Source organism: Hibiscus syriacus, unplaced genomic scaffold (genome assembly GCF_006381635.1).
Source record: "Hibiscus syriacus cultivar Baekdansim isolate YM2019G1 unplaced genomic scaffold, ASM638163v2 tig00111213_pilon, whole genome shotgun sequence".
Classification (NCBI taxonomy): domain Eukaryota; kingdom Viridiplantae; phylum Streptophyta; class Magnoliopsida; order Malvales; family Malvaceae; genus Hibiscus; species Hibiscus syriacus.
Window position 1 is genome coordinate 781,328 of NW_024063022.1, and position 8,489 is coordinate 789,816.

The window sequence follows — 8,489 nt, forward strand, 5'->3', positions numbered from 1 at the left end:
AAATATATTAAATGTCTAAACAAACATAAATTCAAAACAATCAACTTAGGGGACTAAAATTAAATACACATAATATTAACACAACTATATTAAATATATGGAAACTTTGATTCAAGGACTGAAATACCATAGATTAAAACCAACAAGCCTAGAAATATAATTAATCCCTTCATTTCCTAAAACATGGATTAACACAACTATCAAAACACTACCGTTTTGACTTTACCCGAAATGACACTATTTTGGTCATTACATATATGACAGATAGGTAAAAATGTTAACCCTAAAGAATTATCATCCTCTCCCAAAAACAGAACCCTCGCCGCACTCTCCCTTCATCCCCATTACTCCTCTATTTACTCATATCATTTCATGTGAACAAAACCAACGCCGTGGCCACCATCGTAATCAGGATCTGATAAAGAACCTTAATCTCTTACACCTTAGATATAAAACCAAAAACAGAAACCCCACCCATACTTACTACGAATCAAGTATCATCTGTTTCACTCTTTCCCCAAAGGTTTCGATGAAAAACCTAGATATAACAAACCTTTCCCCATACAAAAACAAACCCCAAACAACAAACCTAGACCCCAAGGCCAACCTCTTTACCCCAATAATCCCATGACCCCGAAACTAAAAGTTAAAGGATAAAAGAACAGAGAACTACCTTCTACTCGAGAGGTTTCTGATTCCTAGCGACGGAGGTGAGGACTTCTGGATCGAGGAGGTAAGTTTTCTTTTCTCAGTTGTTTTTTTCTTAGCTGATGATTCGTTCATAAATAGTAAAATATTTGGGTTTCTTTTCTTTCTTTTTCTCTGGTTTCTTTCGGTGCTTTTGCTTTCGGTCGCTAATGGCTGATAGTCTCTCTAAGTTTTTTCGTGTTGTTTTCTAATGGATGAAAGGCTAGCTCCTTCCACTTGTTTTCTCTCAGGTTTATAACATGATGCTAAGGGTCCTATTTTCATCCCCCTGAATTACTCACTGTAATTTCCCCTTCCCCCAAATCTATTTTGTTTTGTTGTGCTGGATATCTCCACGTAGCCTAAGAATCTTACATTTTGTTGCATGTACAAGTCCAGGTGCCCGTATTGATGGGACAACTATCTTTTGAGAGCTTGTATGCATCTAACGTGCCGCCCAGGGTTTCCAATTTACTGGATCTGGCTGCTTCGAGAGATGATAAACCCTGGTTGCATCACACGTGCCTATTCGGAATGATGTGGGCTGTTAGATCTCGGAGCTAGACCCAACGGTTGAAACATGGTTGCATTTAAAATCTCGGAGCTAGACCCAACGGTTGAAACATGGTTGCATTTAAAACTTTTAGGGTTTGGAAAACCCTAAATTAATGTTCTTTGATCTTGAGCATATGAGAACCCATCATCTTATGGTTCTGCTTGTGCGACGCTAGGAGCCTGTGAGAGAAAACTCTAATGGGTTTAGGGTTACCATAAATAGGTTGTAGTTAGAGCTATCTATACGGGTTATCAGTCCGTTTTGCCTGCGGGTTTTTACGGTGCAGGCTTAAATGGAGCGGTTTAAAAAGCCCGCAATCATAAATGGTTTTGAATTTTAAGGCCCGCGACCTGTCCATTTAACCCATGGGCTAAACAGGTTTACTCGCGGCCCGTTAAATGACAATAATTTTAAATGCTTTAAATGTAATAAAAAATAATATTCTAACTTGCTACACCTTTAAAAATGATCCAACAACTTGGAAAGGAAGGTAGTACCGTCAAAATAATAAATAATATTTAAATTTTATTTAAATAGTCGAAAATGGAATGCGAGCAACTTCGAGGGGAGACTAACGTCATAATGCAACAGAGAATGAGCACCCAGATCCGCCTTACTTTCATGTTCCAAAATTTAAAAGCCAAAGAAAACCAAGACTTCAACCAAGCCGCTCAACTCACTGCCGCTCTCCGGTTGTTCTCTATATATTTATTATAATCTGTTATGACTTGGTGAAATTTGTGTTCCCTTTGCTGACATTATTTACTCTGTTTCACAGTGAGCTGATAGCAAGAGAGAATCCAGCAGAAAACATGAAGCAGTAAGAAATATTTGAATAAAAGCCAAAGGGTGGTGAAGATGAGTAGCTCTTTCTATCATGTTAGCTGATAATTAATCGTTTTATGTACGTCATTCTAGTCAATGTGGTCAATGTTATTATTCTAATTCTGGTTTTAGCCTTTCGTGTATGAGTTTGAATTCTACGTATGTGGTGTACGAGTGATTTTCCAATAAGTTTTATAATTATCGGTAATTTATTTTATTTTTCTTTAAAATTCTTTAAATTTATTTTCTCTAAAATTTTATAAATTTTAAATTAAGCGGACTTCGCGGGCTACCAGCGGTTTAACGGTCTGGGCTAAAAAGTCCGCAATTTTAACGAACTTTAGTTTTTGAGGCCGGAAGCCCACATGGGCCGCGGGTTAAACGGGTAGCCCATGGGCCTTAGCCCATATACCCAGCTCTAGCTGTAGCCTTAGGCTTGCTTCGATTTAATCTGAGTTGGGCTTGTTTGCATTAGAAACGAGTTGGGTAGCCTGTAACAACAAAAATAACAAATTTTATTTAGTGTATATTATGTATATATTTAATTATATAATTAATGTTATACCTACATTCATTATAATTATCTAATTACTTATTTGCGTAGATATATATATTAATAATTACATAATATACTCTCTATATATAACCAAACTTATAATAATATTAGTAATAATAAACCCAAATTAAATTAAAATAACACACCGGACAAATCGAGCATCTACAAAAAGCACATGATGTTTCCAAACATCACCAAAGAGAAGTTGAAGGCATAAGTACTAATGTGATCCTGTCTAGTACCAACTTTCTCTATGACATACATCATTGAAGATCCATCAACCTCAATATAAGGGAGTTCTAACTTACTTTATATTATATTTACTCATTTATGCTTTATATATTATTATGAACATACATTTACATATTAGACTATACTGGAATTATCATAACATGTGTATTCATTCATTATGCCATAGGATTGCATCATTGATTGATATTCATGCATATAATCTATAGTTATAATAATAATGTTCATTCATTATCATATGATGTATGAGTTATTATTATAATCTATAGTACACATCTTTATCTTATACACATTAATATAGTTCATGTACTTAACTTATTCTTTATGTTTTAAGTGTAGGTACATTCAGCCATAATTTGGGAGCTATTTTGGAGCTAAATGGAGAAATAAAAGGCAAGGAAACTTACATACGGACGTTTAGGAGAGCACAAGGAACAATTGGTGAAACGTTATCCGGAGACCCGTGAGCTCATAGTTGGATTGTGTTGAAGATTTGAGCTACAAGATGACTTCAATTCAGCGGGGGAGTTGCACCATCATCATCACCACTTAGGACACTTCAAATATGTCTTAAGTCAAATTTTATGAAATCGTACCTTTTCGTGAATAGTTGCCACCTCAAGAGGTACCTTTTCACAAAGAGCTGCCATAATGTTCACCATGCTACAACTCACCTATGGCCAGCTCATCTCCAGCTCATTCACCTCAAAACTAGCTCAAACATGAAAGGTTACCTTTCCAAACATTGTGACCTTTCAAGAATGATGCTACCCATAAAGATGCCCTTTCATCAAGGAGCATGCTAGTGGAGAAATTACACCCATTGGAGGCCTAAATCACCAAGAGACATGAGGCAAAGCTCTATGCATATTCGTCCACACCCACATGCCTTGCACATGAGAGCTTTGGCGCCAATTTTAGGAGGCACATCATCATTCGGCCAAGGAATATGTCTTTGGCTCCAAGATAAACAAGCATGTACCATTCGGCCAAGGGAGATATTTTCTCATCCTTGCTGAAACATCATGATCCCTTTGAAGAAGTAGCCGAACCATCACCAAGCCAAAGGACTCATCCTTTCATCTCAAGCATTATGTACTTCCATTAGGGACATGTATCTAGCCGTAACATTATGTAATCATTCGGCCAAGCCCTCTCATTTCCTATAAATTGAGAGGCTTGCCATCATTTGTACTCATCTCATCTCATATTATAAACAAACAGTTGTGAGTTTAATCTCTCTTCAAAGTTCTTTGTGAACTTTATCGATTAAGCAAGTATAATTTCTTATACTTGTGGCATCAATCCTTCCACCTTGATTCCTAAATTCCTAGATTTCTATCTAGTAGGTTGAAGACACTTTCACCACCCCTCAAGCAAGTTTGTGAAGATCGGTATTGTGCTTCCTAGAATAATTTCTTCTTTGGAGTGCTTGAGATACAACATCGCCACCATATCCATTTCAACATCAGCACCATCAACATCTTCCATCAAGGCCATCAACATCTTCATAATTCCGCAACCATCTTTATTCCTTTATTTTATTTCATTACTTATCTTATTATTCCATCATTAATCCTATTTATTTCTTATCTTTGTTGCACTCAAAGACATCAGTACTTGCAATCCTAGATCTGGACACAATAAGGCTATCTACTTACTTCCATTGAAAAGTGTAGATTCAACATACATCAAACGGTATTCAGAGTACAGCTGGATTGACAACAAAAGTGTCATTGGCATGTAAAGACAAAAGCAAAAAGAAAAATAAGTTTAAAAAGAAAAAGAAGTTCAAAAAGAAAATCAAACTCCTACAACAAACAAAGGAGTTCAAAGAAAAAATGAAAATCAGAAAAAGAAGAAAAGAATTTTAAACGAAAAGAGAAAAGCAAAGCCAAGGAAAGTGTTATACCATTGCAAGTACATCAAGGAGGCATATCTACAATAGAGAAGATAACCTTATTGTTTCTTGTGAAAGGGTGCAGCAAGTGTCGTTTCTTGGGTTGTAAGTCACCTTTTTCCTTCTATACTTTCCTTTTCCTTCGTCTTCAACCTTTTCCTTCTTTAATTACTTTTTGAATCCTTTCTTTTACCTTTCCATTTATTTTTTTCCTTTCTACCCTAATATATTTGCAGATGATGCACACAAGAATAGAAATATCTTGTTCTAATCTTGAGTAAGTTCTTCAAAGGACTTAGCAAGAGAGATCGAGTGGAAAAAGGCTATTTGAGTGAGTGAGATCAGAAGGGGAATTGTAAAAGCAAATCAAAATCCCGAGAGTAAACACGAGTGTTGAGTGGAGTGATCTAAACTTTTCTTTGAAGTGAAGTTTGTGAGGCTTTGAAAGTGTGCTGGTAAGGTTTACTTTATTTTATTTTGTTTACTAACCATGTCTCAAGTTTCAGGACAAGTTTTGGTAGTGAAAAGAGCTTTAAATATTCAATCCATGGAGGATAATCAAAGAGAGAACATTTTTCACACTCGTCATATAAACAACAAAGTTTGTTTTATAATAATCGGTGGAGGAAGCTGTACAAATGTTGCAAGTACATTAATGATGGCCAAACTCGGACTCAAGATGACTAAACATCCCACACCATACATGTTACAATGGCTAAATGATGGGGGAGAAGTCAAGGTCACCAAGCAAGTCACCACATCATTTTCAATCGGGAAATACCAAGACCAAGTTCTTTGTGATGTTGTTCCAATGAATGCTTGCTATATACTCCTAGGAAGGCCTTGACAATTTGTTAAAATGGATGTTCTGATGATTTTACGAACCGGTATTCTTTCTTTCACAATGAAAGGAAATCATCTTGACTCCACTTTCACCAAACCAAGTATCTGAAGATCAAATTCATTTGAAAAGAAGCATTGAAATAATGAAAGAGCAACTTAGAGACAATGCAATTGAAGGAGAACGTTTGGAGAAAAATTCAAATGAAGAAAAGCTTGAACGTTTGAATAAAAATTCAAATGAAGAAAAGCTTTTTGAAGTTTAACAAAAGATAGTGGATGAGGGAGACATTGGAGTTGAAAATGAGAGAGTTCAAAATGATGAATTTGGAGATAAAGGAGTTGTAGCCGTTGACATTCCAAATACATTGCACATATTGAAGGGAATTCAACAACCAATGGAGTTCTCCATCATTAAGCAACAAACTCCCATTAAACATCCACCTTGGTTTGATATTTACATTCATTTTGTTTATAATTTCTTATATTCTAACTTTGATTTAATTTGCAGGAAATCAATTCATTACATGGTATTATCCTACAAAATGTTGACGGCAAGTTCCTTTGTCATTATGAGATTGATTGGTGCATTGAACTAAACCATTTCAAGAGTATAATGTGAGCATTGTCCACAACTCAAGAGTTATGATTTGGAAAGAAGCATCAATCATGCGGAAACTCTCGACTCGACTCGAAAACTCGTGAGACTAAAATTTTCAAGCTCGAATCGAACTCGAAAAATAACATTGAAACTCGACTCGAACTCGAAAAGGCTTGAACTCAAAAATAAAATTCAAGAATTCAACTGAAACTCGAGACTCAAACTCGATTGAAGCTCGATTTGGAGCTCGATTCAAGCTCAATTGTGAGCTCAATTCAAAATCGACTTAAGCTCGATGATGGGTTAATATTCTGTTGCTTAAACCCATCCCCTTTTATACATTCAACTTACCCCTTATTCCCAAAGAACAACCGATGTGGGATATCAACTCACACATAGAATAGTGTATTTTACACCTTTCTCGACCTGCCCTTTTGATCCTGATAAAATGCTTATTCTCAATGGCGGCCACCCACTCCCACGGCGGCGTTGTTTCTCGAAAACCCCATCAAAACCCACTTCTTCTCTTCTTCTTAACCCTTTCCCGATCACCCTCCCTGACCCCTCCGTAATCTGGAACAGATACTCGTTTAAATCATTCGCTTGTCTTTTACAAAACAACCCCAGAGGCTTTGATCCCAATACCCAACGCTCATCCCTACTGAAATATGCTTCCGAGCTCGACCTTCCCGTTAATCGTTTCATGCAATTGGCTAAGTCGGCTAACTCGGTGATCCGTCTCAGCATCGACATAGGCGGCGGAACTAGGACATTCGCCGCTTTGATGAAAATTTTCTACAATGTCACGATGCTGACCACCACCATGAACGTCAATGCACCTTATAATGAAGTAGTGGCAGCAAGAGGGTTGCTGCTTGTACACGTGCCTTTACAGCAGAGGCTGCCGGTTTTCGATGGGACGATGGATCTGATCCGGTGCGGGAGGGCGGTGAACAGGTGGATACCTTCAACGGTGATGGAATTTATGTTCTATGATATGGATAGAGTGTTGAGAGGAGGAGGCTATTTGTGGGTGGACCGGTTCTTTAGTAAAGAAGTGGATTTGGAGAAAGTTTATGAGCCAATGATTGGGAAACTTGGGTACAAGAGAGTGAAGTGAGCAGTGGCTAATAAGACTGATCCAAGTGGTTTGAAGAATGGGGAAGTTTACTTGACTGCTGTGTTGCAAAAGCCTGTTTCAAGGTGATGATTTGAGTTCAAAGCTTGACTGAGGTAATTTTACTATATTTCTTGGTTAAGGTTTCTATTTGATCTGAGGTGAAGGCGAGGCATATTCATATTGAACTAAACTGGTTCGACCCAGAAGAAAGATAACTTTCTTGAACTTGGGAATAGCAACGTCGGCTCCAACTTTGCAGTCCATATCTAAATCCATGGAGGATCTCATTACGATTGAAGAAGATTGATTATTACAAGTCTCGAAGAGTAATCTAATGAGTTTCTCGACACTTTGAAGCCCAAAAGCAGCTTCTTGAACAGAGGTTTCTTCCACTTTCGATGTTAAACCGTTGTTTCTGTAACTCGTAATCAACTCTGTAGCCATGACTGCAACAAAACCACTCAAAGGGAAATAAAGTGAAAAGAAAATGAAGAGAAGTGTCGTTGATAAAGGGAAAGGGTGGACTTATGGTCAAATTACGTGACTAAACTGTTATCTTCTATTTATTTATTGAAATATCTTGGACTAGTTTTAATAATCTAGGGTTTTAGTAGAGGGAACATTCATATATTTACAGTTTTGTCTTCATCTGATTATTGTGGGTTAATTTGGTATTAACGAAGGTTACCACAAAGAGGAAAAGTCGGGTCAAACTGTTAAAAGTTTTGATTTTTAATATTGATTTTGTAATTTAAGTAATTGATAATTATTGTTATTATACACATTATGATGATTAGTTTAGTATTGAGGAGATAATTATTTTTCATATTATTTTAGCTTAAACCGAATAGGATCAATTGTATATAATACCCTGTAGTTTATGCGCATTATGTATTTAAGTCATTGCCTCATTGGTTTAATTCCAATTTTGTAAGTTTAATTATACATTTACTTGAATTTAATCATCATTCTAAAGTCAGTATATTTAGCTTAAATTAGTCCTCACATTTAAGTTTCTCTTAATTTAGTCCCTGTTTAAGATTGTTTTTTTAATTAGTTGTGTATATTTATTTTGCATGTTGATATGTTTATGTATAAGTATGTGAATGATTTATTTAGGAGTCACATAACATCATTTTGCATAATTTGTATGTT

General features: G+C 36.3%; 1 pseudogene; it reads left to right on the forward strand.

Annotated features, from left to right (window-relative positions):
* Positions 1-5,431: 5,431 nt before the first annotated feature.
* Positions 5,432-7,421, forward strand: LOC120156198 (annotated as a pseudogene).
* The last annotated feature ends 1,068 nt before the right edge of the window (positions 7,422-8,489 follow it).